This window comes from Hippopotamus amphibius, chromosome X, assembly GCF_030028045.1.
Source record: "Hippopotamus amphibius kiboko isolate mHipAmp2 chromosome X, mHipAmp2.hap2, whole genome shotgun sequence".
NCBI lineage: Eukaryota > Metazoa > Chordata > Mammalia > Artiodactyla > Hippopotamidae > Hippopotamus > Hippopotamus amphibius.
This window is the reverse complement of record NC_080203.1, coordinates 121075642-121099915: the sequence shown is the minus strand read 5'-3', so window position 1 is coordinate 121099915 and position 24274 is coordinate 121075642. Positions and strand designations below refer to the sequence as shown.

Sequence of the window (24274 nt, the reverse complement as noted above, 5' to 3'; positions counted from 1 at the left end):
GGATCTCTTATGAGGTAGCAGTCAGGATATTTGCCAGGGCTGCACTCACCCAAAGGCTTGACTGGGGCTAGAGGATCTGCTTCCAAGATGGTGCACTCACATGGCTGTTGGCATTTCCTTGCTGGCTGCTAACGGGATGCTTAAGTTCCTCAACCTATGATCTCTCCATAAGGACATCTTGAGACTGTCCTCACAACATGTAGCTGGCTTCCCCCATAGTGGCTGATCTTAGAGTGAGAGAGAACAAGGAGGAAGCTGCAGCTCCTTTTATGACCTAATCTCAGGTCATGACCATCTATGGCCACCATTTTTGCCATATTTTATCTGCTAGCCCACGCTCAAGGGGAGGAGAATTTAGCTTTACCTTTTGAAGGGAGAAGTAAGGGTAAATTTGGGGGGTATCTTAAAACCACTACATGACTTCAGAGGGGTATTGAAAGGATTAAACGAGATAATCCATGCAAAGTGTTCAGCACAATGCCTGGTGCACAGCACTTAATAAATGTTGATTAATATTATTTCTAAAGAAAGATCAATAGACTGCTATTTAGCTAGGGAAATATAGTTTCATCCGGATTAAGACATTACTATATGAGAAATTAATTTATGGATATTTCAAAATTATGTAGAATTATGATTGTTCAGTAGAAACAGGTATCTGAGACAACACGTATTTCTAATGTATTCCTCTGGCTTTATGTCTCTTTCATAATTTATTGTGCACTGTGTTGGGGAGGAAGGGGAACTGTATGTGGAGGACTGCCCTAAAATCATCAGATCAGGGGTTTCAGGACTATGAAATTATTTAGGCCAGATGGAAAGATGCTAGGATTACTCTCCATTTTGTGCCCCAGTTCTCACTGTTATTTTCCCGCTGCTAGCTATAAAATTAGCTGTCTCGCTTCTTTCAAAGCCAAAGACAGCACATCTCCATTATCTTATTATATATTCTTCTCGAAATAAAAAGCTCTTCTACATCAGTAACAGCATCTATTAGCACAGCCACACTCCAGCTCCCTGGATACCACTGATCTCAGATGATCTGGGCATTCTAGACTAAGTTAGACCTGGGAATCCGCAGCCACCCTAGGGGATTGAAAATGGGGCAGGGAAAGGGGGTGGGTTGGAGGAGGCTTCTAGATGTAACTGTTATCTGAGAGGATCCTCAAAATAGCCAAGTTTCTGGCATCTTCCTAGAAGGTTTAAATTTCTCCAAGAAAATCCCTCATCAATTGTGGAGTCCATAATATTCACTGCTATTTATGCTGCCCACATGTGGTTGGAGAACAATTCCTAAGATGGCTACAATTCTGTAAAATACATATTCTGTAAAATGGGCATAGTAATATTCTTAGCTGGGGGACATACTCTTGTTGCCCCAGCAGTGTCTCCTTGATAGTCACCTCCACCTGCCCGAGGCCACTTATTGTGATCACCTGGGACTTTCTGCCCGAGGGTTCTTTCCCAGGCTGTGGGAGCACAGTTCGCTTGCATGCTGGGAGAACTGAAAATGCTGGAGAGTTAATGCCCAGAAGAGCTTTCAATATGGTGGAGAAATATCCCAGCTTCTCCTCTTCTGGGAGAGGAGAAGCTTCTCCATCATCTCCCAGAGCTCCCCAGCAAATCCTCTGAGCTCCAGTCGCCTACAGAAGTAACTGGCTTGATAACACACCTATTATTGGCTTCCTTTTCTTCCTTGTCTCACTTGCCCACGCATCTTCTGGTGTTTCTTGGGACTAACTCTCAAAACTATGAACACTTAAATCCTTGTGTCAGTGTCTGCTTTTGGGGAAACTCAAACTAAGACATCGCTCATAGGTTTGATGTGAGGGTCGCAAGAGATGATGTATGCACAACGCCTGGTGTATAATAACAGCGGCTAGCATTTAGTGATCAGTTTCTTTGTGTGAGACTAATTAAACACTTTACATGTATTAATTCATCTAACCCTATGTTAATCTTCATAAACAACCCGATATTATTACCCTACTACAGATGAGATTGAGACACAGAGAGGGTAACTTGCTCAAGATCACACACTGTCCAAACCATTGAAACCATTATTCAGATCCAGGATACTGGAGTGGTTCTTTGAGTTATTGGAACTCTAGCTTATTGAGTGGACTTTGGGAAAATTTGGCTTGTTTTCTGTGTATTTTGAGAGAGATTTTTTTCTTGTTGCCTCTACCTAGGAGGGCTTCTGTTGGGGAAGTGACAGCTAGAGGCTGGAAGGGGGATTTATACTTGTCATTCAGATGCCCTCTACACAGAGGTCAACTACAGCCAAGATGGGGGGGGGAGTGAGGAAAGTAGGGGACAATGTTTATGGGTTGTTAAGAGAAGAGCTGATGTTTCCTTCTCCCCTCTACCCCTTACAAACCCCAGTTTTGGTTGTGGGGAGTTAGGGTTGGTGGGGGAACTGACCACACCCTCCAAGGAACTGGAGTAGACATAAAAATGGGCTGACCACACCCCCCGGCCACTTCAGATGCCTTGAGCCACAGGCCTGGCAGGTGATGATGGTGATGAAGAAAGGGGAAGGGGGACAGGATTTAAATCAAACACAACATTCAAGTTTTAGACTAGATAGATTTTGAATAGCTGACAAAGACCTAAAAGTCAGAAAAACTGTCCAAGATGTGAAGGGACACGAAAGACAAATTTGCTGTAAAAACATGGTTCAAAGTAGTGATTGAAGAAAAAGAAACTGCTTCTGGTTTATACCCCACAGAATTGAGCATGCTCAACAATAGGTAATCTTTATGAAGTCCTTACTACGGGCCAGGTACAGTGTGAAGCCTTTCACACATAGTCATTCACATAGAAGTGTGAGGTGAGCAGTATCATCATCACCATCATCCCCATTTTACAGGGGAGGAAACTGAGGCACGGAGAAGTTGTGCAATTTGCCTAAGGACATAACTAGAGCTGGCATTTGATCACAGGCAATCTGGCTCCCAAGTCTATGGTTTTAGCCATTAAAGCTACACTGCCTTGCCAACCATCCACTTTCATATGGCATTCTATTCTGGTCTGGTTTTTCCCTCTTGGGTCTTTTGAGGCTGACATTTCTCTTCTTTCTACCCTGTTTGTGGTTAAACTTAGTGCCTGGAGGACAGGAAAAGAGGTTTTAATAGTTTAAAATGAGGTGCTGGACTTGCCTTTCTAAAATGACATTTTCCCAAATGGTATGAACTTTAAACGAAAACATGTAAGATCTGACAGTCCGATTTAAGCTCTGAGCAGGGCCAGCGAATAACTAATGCTGACCTCTTCCTACACACACTACAGATTTACACATTGATTTGATTCTTAAGTTTTTCTCCTAGATCTTGATTGCATTATGAGGTCTAGGCCCAGATGGGCATTTCAATTTCTTTTTGACAAATGATTAGAAGGCTTATTTAGTCTTCTAGACTTGTTCCACATATATCCAGGATAAAAATGTCCTACATCTTGATGACCACTTGTTTATTTATTATTGAGACTCATAATAAGTAGCACACATGGTCTCTGTAGCAGGATGCTTCTGAGGCACCTAATAGAAACTCAAATCCAAACTGTCTTAAATGCAAGGAAAAGGCAGAATTTGTATCATTAAATAAATCAGTGGTATCATCAAGAACCCAAGTTTGTTTTCTTTCTTTCTGTTTTTCAGCTCTGCCTTACTTAGTGTATAGGCTTTGACCTAAGGCTGGTTTTTCCTCCTAGTTAGAAAATGTCTGCCAGTGGTACCTGGGATACTTGCTTCCTTGCTCATCCAGCAGGATAGACACGGAAAACCTCTCTCTTGAACCATAGACTGCTGAGTACTTTCCTTTAGTCTAATTGGACCACACATTGATTGACTAAGAGTGATAAGCACCCACCGCCCTGGAACCGTGTATACCTGAACACAGTTGCAGTTCTATTAGAAGGAAGAAGGAGCATATAGATGCTGGGGAGGCTCTGAAGCAGTTTCTTCATCAGGAAAAAGGTGACATATCAGAGAATCTTGCAGAGAATCATGATGCTCAGAGATTATGTAGGGTTGCCAGATTTAGCCAATAAAAATAGAGAATGCTCAGTTAAATTTGAATCTCAGATAAATAGCAAATAATTTTTCGTATGAATTTTTAGTATGTGTGTACAGCTCTTTCTACAGACAGTACAGATTTACACATTGGTTTGGTTTTTAAGCTTTTCTCCCAGATCCTGATTGTGTTATGAGGTCTGGGCCCAGAGGGGCATTTCAAAAAAAATTTTTTTCTTTTCACAGTGATTAGAAAGCTTATTTAGCCCTCTACCCTTGTACCACATGTGTCCAGGATAAAAATACATACTTATACTAAAAAATTATTCATTGTTTATCTGAAATTCAAATTTAACAGGCCTCCTGTATTTGATCTGGCAACTCTAAATGTATGCCAAGTTCTTGGCACATAGCAGGCATTCATTCAGTGGTAAGTATTAGTGTTCTTCCTATATAAGAAAAGAGCTCAGTAAAATGGCAGCATGGTGCTTTTTAACTCTTACTAACATAGAAAATATATGCTTTTGATCAAAATTGCAATTAACTGAACTGGATGTGACTCTAAGAATCCCTTCACCACTACTCAAAACGAGATCAAAGCAAAGGTCCCTAAGTGGAAGGTCATATTTGCATACATGGGATAGCACATTATAAAGCATCTACTATCACCACTTAAAACTAAATTGAACCTGTATCACCTGATAGTTAGTTATTGGTTTTCCTTATCTTGTTCTGAATCTATACAGATAAACCATTCTTCATGTGAATCAAAGGTAATGCTGCTACAATTCCTGGGACAAAGGCACTAACATACAAGATTGAAAACTGAGTGATTGCCCCAGGAATTCTAGCTCCACGTGGGTGAAGCTTGAGGTCACAGCAACTGTTACTTTGCATTTGGAGGAGGCAGGAAACTCTGCAAAGCTCTCTGCTGTGGCCTCTGACTCCATTTTCCCTCACTGCTAATTCACTGTTCCTACCTGTAATATTTTCCAATATGCTTCCTGAGAAGCTGAACAGAAAACAGGCACCTTCATTTCCCCATCAAATATTCACCATATTATGAAAAAGAAAACCCTACTGACTTGGCATTGAATGGCCAAATCCAGCATATTGTTACATATTGTTACCAGATTCACAACAGGAATAGATTAAGTGAATTTTATCCAAGATATCTAATTCCCATTACAGTACTGCGTATTTCTAATTTTGTGGCTGCTATGATCTCATACACTGCTTATTTTCTGTGCTTTTCCTATAAACCAGAAAAAAAATCTTTTTCCTGTTTGCTTTTTTAAGTGGAAATTATTATGTAGTTTTACATAGATTAGCCTGCAATGTCTTTAAAAGTATTATTTTTCTTAGTTTTCCAAAAGTGGCATTGTAAATGTATCTCCTTCCACTTCATCACCTCTTCATCCTCGTTGGAAACCTGATCTATAGTAGGTATTAAGATCTTTACATTTATACTGGTTGGGCGATGACTTCATTTCTTTCATGCCAGTTGGGGAATCTTGTGTGGCTGAGCATTGGACCGAAGCAGGGCTGTGGGTTGCTGCTGCCGCCGCAACAGCCGTTTGCACATATCCAGCTGCTGTGTAAGGGATCCTCAGGCTACCAGTTCTTTGCACCTAAATCACCCAAGGGATCGCTGGCTCACGGATGAGGGTATGTGTGAATGTGTGTATGTGTGTGTGTGTGTCCGCACAGGCAGCTGCAACATTTGCGCATCAGCAGTAATGGATTTCGATATCATTCTTACCAACAACAGAGATAAAACGTCCTCCATCCTTTATTTCCAAGCAGTGCCTCGGCTTCCGCCCCAAATGTGCTCTACCCTCTCTTCTCCGAAACCCCAGCCCCGCCCGCACGTGTCCCTAGGGAGGGAGGCCAGGATAGCTGCTCTGCAGGCAGGATTTCCCCGTTTTTTCCGCAGTGACAGGCGGATTCCCGGGCCTCCTCGGCCCCCCACCCCCGCAGCCGCCCCTTTCCCAGTCACGATCTTCCCCCCCATCCCCCTCCCTTCGAAAGCTTGCGGCTCGGGCCCCGCCCCTCCCAGTCGCCCAGCCCAGGTTGCTAGGGCCTGGCGGGGCAACCAAACCTGGCGCGCGAGGAGGCATGGCGCGCGCGTACGCGCGCAGACGAGCTTATACAGGGAACCAGCAGTCTTCTGCTTCAGGGACTAGAGTACGAGCGGCGCGGGCGGGGCGCGCGAGCCCGAGCCCGAGGACGAGCGCTCTCTCCTTATTGGTTCCTATCAGAAGTGGGCGGGGAGAAGGAGGGACCTGGCGGAGCCTGAGGCGCTTCCCCATTGGTCCTAAAGGGACGGTTGGGGCGGGACAGTTAGCAAATTAGGCTGTGCGTTCGCCTGAGAGAGAGGGCGGGGTCGAAGGTTTCGTTTAGTTGTCGCCGCCGCTGGGGAAGGTAAAGCGGTGACAGCGGCCTCAGGAGCTGTGGGGTCCCCGGCTGAAGGTGGGGAACTCGGCGGGGTGAGTAGTCGCGCCTCCACCCGCCCGTCAAGCCTACTTGTCCTCATATCGGCCCCGCGCCCACACAGCTTCTCCTGAGAGAGGCACCCATCCGGTCCCCTTGGGCAGACGTGAGAAGGGGCGGTGGCGCGGGTCCCCCCAGAACCGGGCGACGCGGCGAGGGTACCCCAGTCTGGAGTGGCTCCTCCTCAGCGCCCCATTGCGCCGCTGGAAGGGCTTCCCGGGCGAGGGGCTGGGGCTGTATTTTGGGGTGTAGAGAGACGGGAGGGTGTGAGGAGGGGCGGCGGGTCGAGGCCCCCTCGCGGAGCTCCCCTCAGCGGCGGGTCTGCGGCATCCCTGCCCCGCGGCCCGCGCGGCACGAGCTCCCCCGGGCTTGCGGCGAGGGAAGCCCCTTCCCGCCGGCGCTGAGGAGGAGCCTGCTGGCCGGAGCCCCCCGCCCGAGTTCCGTGGGAGTCCGGGACCCGCCGGGGACTGCGAGCTGCGGCCACGGCCCTGCTGACCTTGGCCGCCTGCGAGGGTGGGCGAGCGACCCTCCGCCTGCCCCGCGGCTCCTCCAGCTTCCCCCGAACAAGTTTCAGGCGTCGTTATGAAGTTCAAGACTAGCATAGTGGGTAGAAGCAGAAATTGCCCCCTTCCCAGACCTTCGTACCCTTTGGACCCTCTAGAAATTAAATCCTGGGGTTTGGAACCATTTCGCAGAATGAACAGGTTCTGCTCGCATTGGCACGTTCTGTGCCCACGTTGGGGAAAAAAATAACCTGAACATATTTCAGTGTAAAGGCAGATCTTCCTTGAGGGTTTTGTTTTTCGCTTCACTTGAGTGTTAAAGCACAGATGCCTGAAAAAGAAAATCCTGACCTTAGTATCTCCACAGTGAGATTAGACGGATGCTGTGATATTTAAGTAGTTGCAGACCAGTGTTGTGTTAACACAATCTATTTTAATTGACTGAAATTTAAGCTGATTTTAGAAAGTATTGCAGACACGGAGTAATTTCCTTCCGTGCATCTGAATTAGGTTTGTTTGGACGTAATGGTTTATGTTGTTAATGTAAAGGATTACACAAATTAATTTGTCCGGGAGCATTTGACCGAAACAGGAGACATAAATGTGTATAGAATAGAATTATCGCTTTAGGTAACATCTGCTGGAACGTTTCCAGGTTGTTCCTTTCTTGCTGTAGGGTTACAAAAAAAGGCATCTTTACCGAGGCTATTCGGAATTATATGTGAATGACATTTAGATGTAAATTTGTTTTTAATTTCTTTAAGTGATTTAAAATATTTTATTCATAAAATGTGAAGAACCTATGTTTACTTGTCTCTGTATGTTTAGTGTTGAAGGGGGGTAGTATAATCTTATATTTAACAACCCAGTTAGGGTCCATTAATCATAAATTTTTTAAAAAGGTATGCCTCTTTTTTGAGAACATGATAGTTGAGTACCTTAGCAATCCTTTTAATTTCTTCATTAAGAGTACTATTTTAGGTTTGACGTTTTTGGCGTTGACACTGGAACGGGAGTAAGGAAGCCTGCAGCAAGCAGTATTACCAGTTTGACACCACCAGTGGGTGTTTCTGTTGACAAATGCAGAGAAGAGAACATTTGGGAAGGAAATCTTTTTTCGAAGGGTGGGGGGTGGACGAGGGGGGAAGGAGCCAGAAGAGAGAAGCTGTAGAAGAACTAAAGCTGCCAGCACAGTGTATGCTGAGCATTTCACAAGTACAAGAAAACCTAATTAGGATAAAAAAAATTCAGTTTGGCTGTATTAAATAATAGAGCTCCAAAAGAGGCATGCTCAATAAAGTTAATCATTACAAGAGTATTAAATAATTACCATTTCAGAGGGGTTGGAGGGTCTTCAATTGGAGAGCGAGTCAGATCCCTTTGAATTGTCTTGCCTTTTAACCTAATCAATGCAAGGATTAATTTGATATATATGTGTATATAGAAAACAGTTTAATATTCTAATTTTGTATATTTAGCAAGTTTTCTGAGCCTAATATCAAAAAAATAATTTGAAATAAGCATTCTTTCCCCAGAAAAGATTCCTTTTTTTTTTCCTGCTCAGATTTATAATTTATTCATGATTTAGGGGCTTGTGGTAGGGATTTTTTACCCCTGTATCTCAGGTTTTTCATTTTTTACTTATGCAAGTTCCCTGGGCTAAATGTGCCATTATTTTCATTGTAATTTTCTTGGAGTCATTTAAATCAGTGTGGCATCTACAGTATTCCCTGGGGTTTTAAAAGAAAAGGCTCCCATTGAGGGAAATTGCAGGGCCATCTTGCATAGATGAGTAATAGAAGGTTGACTGATGGCAAATCAAATATATTCTATTCCAAATATGCTGCATGGGGTTAAGGCAGTCTCATTTAATGACAACCAGATTTTACTTGGTATTTCTACTTTGAAGGTGTGGTATTGTTACATTATGAACTGAAATAGAGAGGTGGAGAAATTCCTTCAAGTAGGCCCCTCCGCCGCCTTGCTTCACCACCGTGTCTAAGAATCTGTGAGAGACTCTTTCAACAATAGTTGCATTGTTGGAAATGACAGTGGCTTCTGTTGCAGAAATTTAACCTTTCATTATGATTTATGTTTCAATTTAATTTGTGATAGAAAATTCCAGTATATCTGAGAATATGGCTGTAGGAATTTGTAAGGAGGTGAGCAAAGAAACCTTCTTCAGTGTGTCTGTTAAAAGTTTACCTTTTTTTCCCCTTTTTATTTTGATAACTTTGGTGGTTATCTCCTTTATTTCTAATACATATTAGAGGGTATGTTAACATAGTACTTCATTTTTGGCTGTTAGTGCGGGAATATGACTTTTTCATGTAATAAATTGATGTCAAATAATAACAGGAGGCATTTAAGAACAAACGAATACACATACTTAGATCCAAAGTGTGAGGGGAATCCTTCCGGTAATCCTTAATTTTGGCACAAGAATAGCAGAATTTGAAGTATTAAGTCACTTTTTTAAGTAGAAAAGACTGTTTACTCAGAATTTGATAATTTTAGATTCTAAAGTTTTAATTTTTGGCAACATCAAATTTCTTGATGGAGCCAGAGATAGAACCTCAAAGGTTCTTTATCATCTGATGATGGAGTCAGTTGGGTCACATATTTCAACTTGAAAAAATAATGTAATTGAAAGACTTATATTTAAACTTTCTGTTTGGGAGGGTTTTCCAATGTACTTTCAATCTTAAATTCAGCATTAGAACTCCTTTGTTGGCGATGCATCACTTTAGTGTTTGGATTTAAATTCTTGATAGTTTCTAGAATGTTTCCTTTTCATAGAGCAGTGCTTGGAAGACTGGATTGTTCAAAGATCTGGCCTCATTTCTCATTCAAGTTTGTACAGTTACTTCTTAATACTGAGTGATATGAACTCGGGTACAATTTTGTCAGTGGGAAATGAAAGCTGTGAGTGAGGATCTTCCACATAAAGAGCCTGATAACATTTAGACAATCCAGATTTGGGAATTAACAGAAAATTATTTATTAAGTTGAAAGGACTTAACCCATTTGGGTCTTTGGAATTGATTGTCAGCATTTTGAATTAAGCTCTTAAAAACATTTGTGTTTGAGATAGTTCTAATTAGGGTCAAGTTTTGGGTGTGGTCTCTCTTTTGGGCAGTCTTCTTTATAATTAAATTCTAATATTCTATTTATTGAGCTTTACTGAATACCAGGTACTATGGCAGATAATTTATTTGCATAAATATATGTGTGTATGTGTGTTCTCACAACATTCCTATGAGGTAGATGTTTTTCTTATTTCCCATGTACACTTGACCAAATGGGTTGAGGGAGAGAAAATATTTTACCCAGATTACCCAGCTAGTCAGCAGCTGAGGCAAAACTTCCATTGAAACTAGTCTGACTTGAACGTGTGCTCTTCAAAACTATGCTTTCTGCTTCTCTTTAGGAATCTGATTTCCCAAACATGTTTTGAGCTCCTACTGTACATCACTCCTGGGTTGGTTACTGGAGGTATAAATATGCCTCTTGGACTTTATAGGCTACATTGGCAAGGCTGCCTGATCTTTAGTCACATGAGAGGCTGGACTCAGATCCATCGACACTGATGGATAGGATAGCTGCAAGCTCAGATTTTTCTAAGAGGGTCGTTAGTTCTGTTTCTTCATAAATGAAGGTTGTACATAATTATTTACACTCAAAATGAGGTAGCTGTTTCTAATTAACCACTTGGTATTTCATGTTTTTTCATGTTCCATTTTAACTTTTCACTGACTTTGATTAAATTTGCTACACTAATAAAGGCTATGAAGATACTCCTTGAATTCAATTTTGTGGTTTAAATGCACTCTTGAAGAAAATGGCAGCCATTGCAATCTGCAGATGGGTATCTCTTCTGTAATTGTAGTGACTTCAGTGAAATAAAATTTGGAGGTGAAGTCTACAGAGATATGTTATTGATGTTGCTTAACACTATGTAGGAGTTGGGGTCTGGCAAAAATTTTGCTGCTTGAAAGTAGAATTTTCTGTTACTTAAAAGCCTTTTATGATTGTGTGTGTGTGTGTGTGTGTGTGTGTGTTTAAACAAGACCCATCCTTAGGAGAGCTACAGTTGCTTAGCCCAAAGGAACCCTCAGAGGTCCATGTTAGGGAGGAAAAGGACTTAACATCTTATTCTGTAATTGATGAGAATCACTTCTGCCAGTTATTAAAGTTAGAAAGAAGTGATGAATATTGTAGAACCTCAGGGCTGGAAATCACCTCGGCCAAAGCAAGATAGTTGTTCTACCAAGATGGGACCTATACAGAAGTGCTGTGGATTTCTTTACCAAGTATGGGTTTTGAATATGCATTTTTAACAGTTTTATCAAGGTATACTTCACATACTATAAAATTCATGTTTTAAGCATACCATTCAGTGATTTTTTTTTTCTGTAGATGTATGGAGTTGTGTAACCATCACTACAGTCCAATTTTAGAACATTTCCATCACCCCAAAAAGATCTCTCCGGCCAACATGCATTTTTTTTTTTAACCTATTTACTTGCTTCTACCTAGATCCTTTTACCATCAGACACTGATAATCGAAATCATGTAGATCTTAAAAGATATGTCTTTTAAAAATATCTTCTTACATGTATTACAATTACCTAGTACTTTTTGTACATTCAGAAGTTTTTGCCTAAACATAATATGTAGCAGGATATAAAGGACAGTACTGCAAGTCCCAACCATTACCTTGTCTTTGTGGTTTTGATTTGATTCTGTTTTCATCTTTTCTAAACCAGCAAATAAAATACAGTGCTCTTAGTGATATGTTGGAAAAGCAGGAATAAGACATCAAGGTAAAAGTAATATAATTATTGGGCAAGAAAAAAATAATTGATTTTCTTGATTTTAAGTGAATAACATTGTACATTTTATTATTTGAGCTCTAATCCCCCTTGAGAGATCCATGCCTACTCTGCATGCCAGAGAGCAGGCTTCATTAAATAAAGGTATGCAAACCTAGTGTCTACTTTTTGCACTACTTCAGACTAGATCGTTGGCGGATTTAGAAATAGTTTAACCTGCAAGGTACTGTAACTGCTTTTCCCTGCCTGCATCACTTTTTTTAGTTACCCTCAAGGGTATGCAGGGGAGTTAGAGCTCCCTTGGGAACAAGCTGTACGGGATGGGCTGAGTTCCACCCATTTGGTTCCCAGGTGCTCTCTTTGCTCCCTGTTCTGCATGTGTAGATGGACACTGCTGATAGGATAGCTTGGGGATGTTATTTTTTGGGTACACATAATAGAGGAATGCAGTGGTTTGGTTGGAAGTAAAGTGTTTTGGAAACAAACTTTCCTTGCTTTTAGATGAACATTTCTCTATGGAAAGTGACCCTTACAAGTGCCAGGCAGGTAAACCAATACCTCCTTGTGTGGTAGGTTGTGTCTGGATTTTTAATAACAAACAGAAAGGACACAGCACTGCTCTGATAATAATAGTTTACTGTAAATTCAATCATAACTGGCTTGAAATAATTTTACTTTAAAAAAAAAGCCTGTTTAATTGCTATGGCCGAGTGATTCTGTTGTTACTGTATACTCTTTGTTAAGAGAAAGGCCTAATATCAAATAGTAACAAATGAAGCACTTTCTGACTTTTTTGATTAAGAGGGAAATAGTGATTTTGAAAGTAACAACTTTGGTTTCTGGAAGTTAGTTAACAAAACACATGTGTGAATACATTATCTTTTTGTTTGTTTTTAAGACTTCTTTAAATTATTTTAGGTAAGTTGCAGTTTTAGATCTCAGTTTTAGATTTTGTACCATGCCTAAAGGTTAGGTTCTTGACAGTGTAAGACCATATTATAATAATCAGATTAAGCACACACACACACACACACTCATGTGAGGAAGATATGGCAGATAAAAATGGTGATAAGTAACAGCTGAAGAACAACTTACTGACTTGGATTTACCTAATTACCCTGATATTGGACAAGAGTAGTAGAAACTAGTTTTCCTGATGAATAGAATCTTTCAGAGATTACGAAAGCTTGTTCAGGTGTGACATATCCTAGGATTTATCCATACACCCCACCCTGGTTTGTCAGCCACTGCTAGGATGTTTTAATTGCTAGTAATTATTACTGGTAATATTACCATTAAAATTTAAGATTAGCATTGCAAACTATAAGAAAAAGTTTTATTTTAATTGTTAATAATTGAAAATATTTGAGGTAGAACAAAAACTAATTTTGTGCAAGTTGGTGTTTCATAATTTATTATTTCTTTCTAGAGTAACCTGTCCTACACCCTGAGAATCTGTCCATTTAGCAAATACTTATTGAGTGTCTACTGTGTACCAAACTGTGATAGAGGCTGGATAGAGTGATACATTAAAAGGAAGCAGGCCCTCAAAGAATTTATAGGCTTGAATTGGAGGTAGAGGAGAAGTACCAGTCACTAACAGGTAGGGGAGCAGGTAGGAAGGCCACGCTAAGGAGGTAACATTAAGTGGGTCCTGGAGAAAGAGAAGGGCATGGTTTAGTTGGGGAAATAAGTTCTCGTGGCAGAAAGTGCAAATGCCCTCAGGCAAGGTGAGGGAGAGAGAGAGAGAGAGGCTTTTGAAAAACTGAACCTTTTAAAGAACTGAAAGAAATCCAAAATGGCTGGAAAGTGGAGAAGCAGGTGATGACGTAGAAGTATGCAGGGGCCAGGTCTCGAAAAGGCTTAGTAGGCGATCTCCTGGGCTTTTGAACTTGTCCTAAGTCTCCTGGGAAGCTATTAAAGGTTTTAAACAAATGTGACATGAAATGAAATGCTACAAAAAACCAAGAGTTTCAGCTCAATGGAAACTTGATGATTTACCAAAAAGTCATAATCCCTGCAAGGTAAAATATTCTTTCCTCATCTCACTAAAAATTTTGCAGCTGCCTTCTTGGTTGATTATCATGTGTGATACTCTTTTCATTGTTTTTATAGAAATTACCTTCAGTTTTCTAAAGGTGCCTCCTTTTCTTTTATCCTTCACCAGTCTGTTAACCTTATATAGGAATGTCATTTCTATTTATAACTGAGTTAAAATTTTTTTCTAACAGTTTTAGCTCTCTTCCATATTTAAACTTAAAACACTTCACTGTTTCCACCCCCCCCAACATCTTTAATCTGCTCAAGGTTTTAATGAAACATTTCATTAAATATCAATATTAAGTTTGTTTTATTCTTTTCTTTCCCCAAATACGTCTTATGTCTAGTTTAATATTTTTCAGCATTTATGCTATTTCCTATTTTATGAAATCTCATTTGAGCACCTACAGTGTTTTTAGAGAATTTTGTTAATAATGTTTAGAAGCACTAATCTTTAGCAGGAGTACCATTTTCAGATCTGGTTCACATTCTGTGGCTTTATCATTTTGTATGTTAAACTGGTCCATGTTGAGCTTCTTATTTTCAAGTGAGCTTATGTATATAAAAGTGCTCCACAGGTTTTATTTTATATATCCTGATTTGTTTCTTTCTCCTTCTATGGTATGTGTCCCTACATGCTGAGTTCATTTTTGGAAATCTTCAACCATGCTCAGTTTTTCTGGCCTGAGCAAGCGTTCATTCAGGGCCCCCCTTGGTGTAAGGTGGTTAGTTTGTGTCAGTATAGAATACTTCCTCTCCATGTATACAAAGAATAACCACAGCATCACCTCCTTCTTCAAATATTTCCTTTGAAATCTACATTTTGATGCAGTCTCTAACTTAGCTCACCTTGGTCTTGAGTTCTGAGGCTTTTCTGAACCATTTTATACCTGCTCTGTATTCGTTCCTTGTGCTGGTAACTTGAAGAGTTTATAGTGGTTTTGTGTCGTTACTATTTTCACTTCCTATCCAGCCCAGGACATTTATTTTTAAAGAGTTGCCTCATTTTAGAGTTTGATGTTTTTGTACTAGTGGTTTCTTTACCATCCACAGTGACTGCCCTTGATTTGGAGTTGTGCTTGCCAGTCTGTCCCTCTGTGCAGAGTTGGTAAAGGAAGGCCATACTTGTCTTTCTTTGACTGACTTTATGATAAGGTGATGATTTGAGTATCTTGGTGTCACTGTGCACGTAACTGAAGGGGTGTCAGCGTAATGGTAGGTGGTGGAGATACAAAGCCAAGTTGTGGTGTTGTGCCCTTTTATGGAGGCACAAGAGGCCAAAAACAATGACTAAAGAATAGGATGATATGCTCATTTAGTTGGAAACGCAGGGTTCTGGTACTGTAGGCCAGAAGAGGTGCACTTAACACAGACTTAAGGGGACTGGGAAAAGTAATGATTCCTGAGCATTTGTGAAGAGTCTTAAAGGAGGCCCAGAATGTCAGGTGGAGGGAAGGGGTTTTCTGGTAGACAGTGTATTCAAACACATGGATCTAAGAAGAGCATATAAAGCTGAGTGAATAGCAAGAAATGACGTGGATTTATATATTGCATGCCTTGCTTTGATGCTTTGACCTCAGCTATATCCCAGGATCTTTGTTTTCTTTCTTTATGGCCATTTTTTGGCTTTTTTCTGTTCATTTTCACTTTCATCTGGGAGTATACATAGGAAATACTAAAGCCAGGAGTTTAAATAGGGGTGGGCCTTTGGTAAAATGGATAAGCAGATGGTATCAGTTTTCTACTGTAAGCTCCCTGGAGGCATGGAGTGTTGCCTGTTGTTGCCTCAGCATCTAGTGCATTACCTGGCACAGAGGAAATGCTCACTAAATATTTCTCTTATGAAAGGTGCCTTTTTTTCTGCCACCACCCCCCCCATCTCTTCCTGTCAGTGCCTTCTTCCTTGTTTAGTTAGAGGTTTCTTTTCTTTGTCAGATACCTATCTAGTGGATCTTCCTCTCTGCTCCCCTATATACGTGCTTGTCCTGTAGGTCTAGTCACTGGTCTCAGACATAATTGTGTTATAACTGGACCCATGCTGGTGTATAACTAGGTGCTAATGGCTCCCTCTGTGAGACTCCTCAAACTTCTATCAACGTTTACAGTATGTTAGATGAAGGGGATGCCAAAGTTTACAAATATAAGAATGACATTTCTTTGAACTTTTTCATGATTTGTTGGATGAATTCATAGAAGTGCTGAGTTCTGTTCTATAATAAAGTCTTGCATGTGTGCATATGTGTTTGTATATATCTGCATTGTACCTTACTTAACATTAAGCAAAACCACATCCTGTGAAGATGTTTGCTTATTTATTATGTGGCTTCACCCCCAACCCCTACTATTGCTTAGGTCCCTCAGATTGGGAAGCTGGTTTTAAATGTGTTACCACATTGAGGTAAAATATGTGTCTTGCAGAAAGGCTCTCTAGGAGGCAATGACTTCACCAGAGAATCTACCATACAATAATAGTTGGTTAGTTAGATGGAGGGCTTTAAAAATTATTTAATTTTTAGATGCTGTAGTAGACTTTGAAATATCCTTTCTACATTTTGGTAATTTCTCATATCATAGATCCCACTCTCCCAGAAAACTCATTCCCAGTCTCTTTTACAGCTAGGATACAGGCTTGTGACCTAGGTTTGACCAGTCATTTACACAGAGTGAAACTTGTATATAGAGGTGAGCATTGTGAGGTCGCCATCATGTGTAGTTGAATTGATGACTTGGTGATCATGTTGACAGAGGTGTTTGGTGGGGGCAGAGCTATGGAATTCAGTCTCGAGTGGCATTGGTGCTCAGCAGTGACAATTTTTGTTTATTTTTTGTTTTGTTTTTATCTTCCTTTTTCTCTGATCATCTGGAATTTGTGTTAGATGTCTTATATTAACTTTGGAATATTTTCAACCATTATCTCTTCAAATGTTTCTTTTGTCCCATTCTCTCTTCTATTTCTGTGATTCCAGTTACTAGTATGTTAGAACCTTTGATATTGTCCCACATCTCTTGAACATCCTGTTTTGTTTTGTTCTGTTTTTCTCTCTCTTGTCTCTCAGTGTTTTTCATAATTTCTACTGCCTTATCTTCAGGTTCACTGATTCTTTCCCTGGCTGAGTTGTCTACTAAAGAGCCCATTGAAGGCATTCTTCATTTCTCTTAACTGTATCTTTAATTTTTAGCACTTTCATTTTATTCTTTCTCATAGTTTCCATCTCTGCCGAGTTACCAGCCTGATTTTGCATGTTCTCCTTTTGAGTTAGAGCTTGAAACATGTTACTCATAGTATTTTAACTTTGATTCTAGATATTTTCAACATCTGATTCTGTGTCTAGTTCTGACATGTTTTTTGTCTTTTCTGAGTGTTGTTTTTTCTCTTTTTCTTATGCCTTATGACTTTTTTTTCATTGTAAGCCTGACTTATTTTGTAGAACAGTAGAGACTGAGGTGCAAATTTTTTTTTTCAGTTTGAAAGCAGTCACTGTTTAATAACTGACCAGATTATAAAAATAATCATGGTAGATACCTTAGTTCATCCTTCTCATAAGCCTGTTGATCTGGTCTTCCCTGTTACCAGCATCTCTACATTCTACAAAATGGGTGGTCTTTTTCTTCTTTCCACCTGGTGGAGAAGACAATTTGAAGGGGCATGGGAAGTTGTTTGCTTCTTTGAAATGTTTTCCAGCAGTATAGATGTCATGAATCAGATCCTCTATGCAGATAATGCCATATTTACAAAGAGATCTAGCAATCAACACGTTATCTGTCAAGGCAATTCACTTCTTGTTGATTTTGCCATAACCATGCTTTAGATCAATTCATTTACTGACTTCAGGTTTGGGTACCCCCATGCAATATATGGTTCCACAATTCTCAGCATGTTAATTGAAGCCTTGTTGAGCTTCACACTGGTGCCATTGAAGATCTGATGGAGGTGGAGAAGCTGCAACACCTTTCGGACCTTTGGGCTCACACCACTGATACCTCTGATCCTGATGACAAATGCCAGTTTGGGTTCCATGGGTACATAGAAGTTGCTGGCTTTTCTTGTCATCCTAGCCATTCAAATCTCAGTTCTGTACATCTGCCTGTATTCCTTGTGATAGTGCTTGGCTTTTTCATAGATAAGCTTCCTCCTTGCCTTTCAAAGCATCTTCTGGGCATACTTCTTTCTCAGGCACTTGATCTTAAGCTCTGCAAAATTCTTTCGCTTTTTCTTAAGGGTTTCTGGCACAGTAGGAACCTTTTTTTCTTTTTCTGAATCTTCACCCTCCATGGTTCTAGCTGGGAAAGAGCTGAGGTGCGTAATTTTTATGTCTGTAAATGGGCACATCTTTCCTTGTGCTAGGCCTTTGGTTCAGGGATTTGAGTTAATCTGGTTTGGGGTTGGGCTGGTTTTAAGTTTGGTTGTTGTTGTGGTTACCCTCAGCGTACCTCAAGCTTCAAATTCTCACAGCGATAATTTGTGATTAGGGTGGGAGGTGGTTTATTTTATTGAGTGTCAGGTCTTCCTTCAGGACTGTGACTTAGGGTCTCCTAACATGCTCTTGATCTTCTCCTGCCCCTCTGCCAGAGTAGGGTGCCCACCCCTTCCCCCAGCTGCCATGAGTTTTCACCAGTGCTTTACGGGTAGAAGCACTTATTGGCCTTTCTTTCACAGATAAAGGTTTTTCTTACCTAGTGGAGGTGGGAGGGAAGGATCTGGGTGTACATCTTGCTCCTGAGGCACTGCTGCAGTCCCCTTCCCCCAGGTCTGCATCATACTGGGCACTCCTCAGGGTTCTTTCCTCTCTATGAGTGCTTGGTGGGGTTAGTGAAGGAAGATCCTGCAGGAGGTTGGGGTCTCCCCAATTTCTGTGACCTCCATTGGTTTCACACTGTTCCTTCAGCAAGCCACATTGGGCTTTTATCAATTTGCTCTTTATTCTAGCTGAACTCTTGTCAGTGGCCACTTGCAGTCTACCCCAGGTGAGCACAAGGTTGCTCCTCTCTCCTTGCAGGCCCTTGTCTCTCTGAAGATTTTGAGCCAGCTGGTTGTTCTCTGATGGGTTTCAAGAAAGTCATGAATTTGAAATGAGTACAGCTCTTTTTTATTTTAAGGGCGGACAGCTATGTTCCTTCCAGCTTTCTTATTCCAAGGTGAAAGACAGAAGTTTGGTTACCCTTAAAATTTTAACATGCACATTTAACTAAGTCAAAGCTTAATTATTATTCCTATCCTCCCAAATAAGACAAAGATTTTAGAATGGCTTACCTTTTAACCCTCATCCCCTCTTCCATGTTATTTATGCTTTGGTTTTGCCTTGTTGAAGCCACCTTAAGTCTGTAAAATAGTGAATATTTACTCATCAACGTTTTCAGTTTTCTTTGCTCACCATTCTTTATTCACCCCATTTCTTCCTTTGGATTTAGTTTTCTTCTTTAGAAAGAATGTTCTTTCACTAAAGGCCTATTAGTAGTAAACTTTGTCTTGGTGTTTCTGAAAGTCTTTACGTCAGTTTTTCTCTTGAATAGATTGTTGAGCTGGGTACAGAATTTATGTTGACAATTATTTTCCCTCAGCATAATGTTATTCTCTTTTGACAAGTCTTGTTTGTTAATGAGAAGCCTTTAAGTCAGTTCAGGTGTAATTTCTTTGTAGGTAAGTAATTATCTTTTCTCTTGGGCTACCTTTAAGATTTTTTCCTTGTTTTTGATTTTTTGCAGTTTCTTTGTGATATCTCTGGATGTGGATTTGTTTTTACTTATCTTGCTTTTCATTGGTGTACACCATCAGCCTGAAAACTCATGACGCCTTGAATAGTGGAAAAAAAGTTTAACTATTTTCTTTTAAAATAATGCTTCTCCATTTTCCATTTCTGGAACTCTTATGGAAATATATGTTGGAGTTTTTCATTGTGTTGGTAAAGTTTCTTTTCTGTTTTTACTTCTGGGTGATTTTCTGACATCTACCTTACAGTTCACTAATTTCTGTTTAGCTGTGTCTAGTCTGTTGGTTAATCTGTTTATTGAGAATTTTCACTGAGAACATTTGACTATATTTTTAAATGTAAAAATTTCTGTTTTCTTTCAAATCTGCTTTTTAATTTTCATAAGGACATTTTCTTGTCTTTTCTTTGAATATTTATGTTATGTTATGTTAGTCTCCTTTGGATTATTTTCTTAGCTGTAGTTCTTGTGGAACGAAATCTCCCGTTTGTCTTTCCTTCAAGTTTTTCTTATTTCTTTGTGTGGTTTGCAACATTTGACAATTTGGGAATTGTTTGCCTGTGCCTGGCTTGTGGGATGCTCCTTTGGATAGTTTTGCATTTGTCTCTGATGGGACCCTTTGAGTTCACTGCTCCTGTAGAGTTTTTGATCTATTCTAAGGTGATGGGTTTCTGACATCTGGAGAATGATGTGAATTTGGATTTCATATCTGTGGTAGAGCAAAGACTTGGGTTTTCCATTTTACTTTGCTCACTCCTACACACAGCCCTGGGCTGCTGTTTGCTGTTTGTAGCTTTTTTTTTTCTCTTGTTTACCCAGGGGCAGCCCTTTGTATTTCAAAGCTTTAAGTTGGTGGTTCACTTCCAGCTTTTTTCTCATTCACAGACTTGAGGTATCTCCAGTTTCCTTATCTCATAGGTTTGAGTTTGCAGCCCTTGGTTTAGATGGCAGGAGTGAGCAGGTCTTTGTCCTGTGAAGAATCTCATTTAATAAGCTCTTGTCTTTGCAGCCACTCCTTTCTATTCTGCTATTCCTGGCTGTAGGTCAGGAAGTAGTTCATCCAGTTAAGAACCAGGAAGTAGTTGTAACCACAGGCATCCTCTAACTTGAACAGATTATTTACTGAAAGTTCATTTAGATATCACTTATGTTGAACACAGTTCATATTATCTGATAGGAACTATGTTATTTTTTAAAAATGGGTTAGTTTCCCAGGTACCCCTCAGGAGTCTAGTCTTCCCATGATGCAGTTGAAATTCGTATAGACTCGTGAGCTCTTTGGGACTGTAATCAGTATGTAGGTGATTTCTGTGGGGAGATGCATTTTAACATTCTCAGAGCAGAAGGGAGTATGTGGTTTCCAACCTCTGTTGGTCTTCTCTGGGGTGACCTGCCAGGACCAGTCCCTGTTAATTGTTACAAACCCTAGCCACTGTTCTCAAGCCTGCCATGAAATCATCACCGTGCATACTCAGCACACAACCTCGTCTCTACTCTGTTGAGATCATGAAGGGCCTTCTGGCTGATTTTCTCCAGCTTCTGGCACCATCTGCAAATTTATCAGTCCCTGTCTCCCCAGAGCTGCCCTTTTCCCTGTCTCCGAGGTTGAGGTGCTTCTGCTGCTGTTTGAGGCCAGTTCCTTGCTGGGTGTCTTCAGCTTCAGCGCTGCTGCTTTGGCAAGTCTTTTTTCATCAGTGATTCCCCCTCTTTCTCCCCATCCTGTATCCCAGTGGTTCTCAGCTGGGGGCGATTTTGCCCCCCAGGGGACATTTGGCATAGGGTGGTGTTATGTGTGCTACTGGCACCTAGTGGGTAGAGGCCAGGGATGCTGCTAAACACTTTACAATGCACAGCACAGCCTGCGATAGCAAAGAATGACCTGGCCCAAAATGTCAGTGGTGCTGAGGTTCAGTAACTTTGCTCTATCCTTAGTCTCCCTTTTGACTTTTTAATTTTCTGTGCCCATTATCTTATTCCTAAGGTTCTCGTCCTAGAAAACCTTCCCTGAACCAGTTGTCTACTCCTCTGTTAGCTACCTAACCTCTCTTCTCCTTCTCATCTAAACATCTGGGTTGTCTATACATAGTCTATCCATTTCTCATCCACTTGTCACACTTCAGCTCGATCTCTGATTTCCAACTGTCACATTACTTAAACTGTTTTCCCTGAGATCTCCCATGACCACTTGTTTGTTGAGTGTAGTGGTTTCATTCAGTCCTAATTTTACTTGACATTTCTGTTGCACCTGACACTGTTAGTCATTATCTCCTTGAAGCAGTGTGATTCTTTTGCATCCTTGTTCTCCATGTCCTCTTACTTTTTTATCCCCTCTGCGTCCTCTGTGGGCTTATCTTGATCCACTTACTCCTTACGCACTGCTGTTACCTAGGTTTGACTTCTTGGCCAAGGTTTGACTTCTTGTTATCCTAGGTCATTGTCTCAGTTACACCCAGGGTTTCAGTTCTACTTACATGCAGATGTATTTCTAAATTCTTTCCCGATTTTTCACTACAAGCTTTCAGATTCATTCTTTTTTTTTTAATTTTTTTAAATTAATTTTATTTATTTATTTGCTGCATTGGGTCTTCGTTGCTGAGTGGGCTTTCTCTTGTGGTGAGTGGGGGCTACTTTTTGTTGCAGTGCACGGGCTTCTCATTGCGGGGTCTTCTCCTGTTGCAGAGCACAGGCTCTAGGCGTGCAGGCTTCAGTAGTTGTGGCACATGGGCTCAATAGTTGTGGCTTGTGGGCTCTGGAGTGCAGGCTCAGTAGTTGTGGCACACGGGCTTAGTTTGCTCTGTGGCATATGGGATCTTCCTGGCCCAGGGATCGAACCCGTGTCCCCTGCATTGGCAGGCGGATTCTTAACCACTGTGCCACCTGGGAAGCCCCAGACTCATTCTTAATAACCTTCTGGAAACCTATACCTGACTATTCTACAGGAACCTTATACTCAGCATGTCTAATGTGAAGTACAGCATACTTTCCTCAAACTTGCCCTTCTCCTTAATTAAAAAAAAATTAAAAAAAAAAACTCTGTTAATGGTTCCACCGTCCACCCAGGCTCCTAAGGTGGATAGTTGGGTCTTATCCAACTCAGATATTTTATCTACAGTTGCTCGTTTGTTATAAAATGTGATTTTGGTCATAAAACTGATCTGCTTGAAAGCCTGCAGTAGTGCTCTGTTGCTGACAGAAGGAGAAAGTCTGATTTCTTTTATCTGGCTCATCAGGCTCTCCTTGGTATGTTCTCTGCCTGCCTACCTCTCCAGCTGCACGTCCTTTTCTTGTTTGCCTCAAACATTGCGCCCTCCAGCATGTAGAGTTCTCCATAAAATTCTGTTTCAAACGTGGTATTTTTGCTTGTGCTGTCTCCTTTGTGTGGAATGCAGCGTCCACTGTAGAGTGTGTGTGTGTGGGTTGCTAGCTCTCTGGCTGGTGGGACTCCCTATTCTTTATGGAAGCTACAGTTAATTGACATCTTTCCCTACTTCTCTGGCCTCAGCGTTATTGAGGAGTATTCCTTGTCTGAACTATCATTTTGGAGAGCCAAGACTGGATAAATGCTGGCATCAGTCCTACTGAAAGAAGGTAGGGAATGGGCACAGGTAGAGGTGTTTCACAGCTCTTCAGTTATGTGGTATACTATTAAGCCATTTTTATTCTTAGTCCCAATCTTAACCTGCTTCATAGTTCCTTGGAATTCCTCACTGAGCTATCTGCTGGGAGCACCTCCTATATTCTCAGGGCTGCTCTGAGTTTATATTTCTTTTGCCTGTTTCAGGGGGTCTTAGTGTGGGAGGAAAGGTAAAGCACGTGTGTCTGGTCAGCCATTTTAAAGTAGAACTACAGTGCTCTATACTTCATGTGGTTTCTCTTTTTTCTCTATTGTAGACATCATGGCGAAGAATGTCTTTTATTTTTTATTTTCATTTTATTTTTTGACTGCACTGCGTGGCTTGTGGGATCTTAGTTCCTCGACCAGGGATTGAACCTGCTCCCTCAGCAGTGAAAGCGCAGAGTCCTAACCACTGGACCACCAGAGAATTCCTGAATGTCTTTTATTTTATTTTTAAATTTATTTATTTATTTATTGGCTGTGTTGGGTCTTCGTTGCTACACATAGGCTTTCTCTAGCTGCAGCCAGCGGGGGCTACTTTTCATTGTGGTGCGTGGGCTCCTCATTGCCGTGGCTTCTCTTGTTGTGGAGCACGGGCCCTAGGCACGTGGGCTTCAGTAGTTGCGGCACACGGGCTCAATAGTTGTGGCTCACGGGCTTAGTTGCCCCCTGCATGTGGGATCGTCCTGGAGCAGGGATTGAACCCGTGTCCCTTGCATTGGCAGGCGGATTCTTAACCACTGCACCACCTAGGAAGTCCCCCGAATGTCTTTTAAAGTGAATCCTTGTGTACATCTTTGATCCTTTTCTTAGGACACTAGTCTTTTTTTTTTTTTTTGATAAAATATTTATTTATTTTGGCTGCGTCAGGTCTTAGTTGTGGCACAAGGGATCCTTTTTTTAGTTGCAGCATGGGGACTCTTAGTTGTGGCATGTGAGCTTTTAGTGCGCCATTACAGGCTCTTTTAGTTGCAGCATGTATGCGGCATCTAGTTCCCCAGCCAGGGATCGAACCCAGGCCCCCTGCATTGGGAACTCGGAGTCTTACCCACTCGACCACCAGAGAAGT

General features: G+C 41.1%; 1 protein-coding gene and 1 pseudogene across 1 annotated transcript in view; one reads left to right on the top strand and one right to left on the bottom strand.

Moving 5' to 3' along the window:
- The first annotated feature begins 6429 nt into the window (after positions 1–6429).
- The window catches only part of CDKL5 (cyclin dependent kinase like 5), a 173552-nt gene continuing 155707 nt past the window's right edge, over positions 6430–24274 (top strand). The window contains exon 1 of the mRNA XM_057719028.1: positions 6430–6501. The gene's annotated coding sequence lies outside the window, so the exon portion shown is untranslated. The remainder of the gene's footprint in view (positions 6502–24274) is intronic.
- On the bottom strand, positions 17408–18156 carry LOC130842375 (60S ribosomal protein L7-like; annotated as a pseudogene).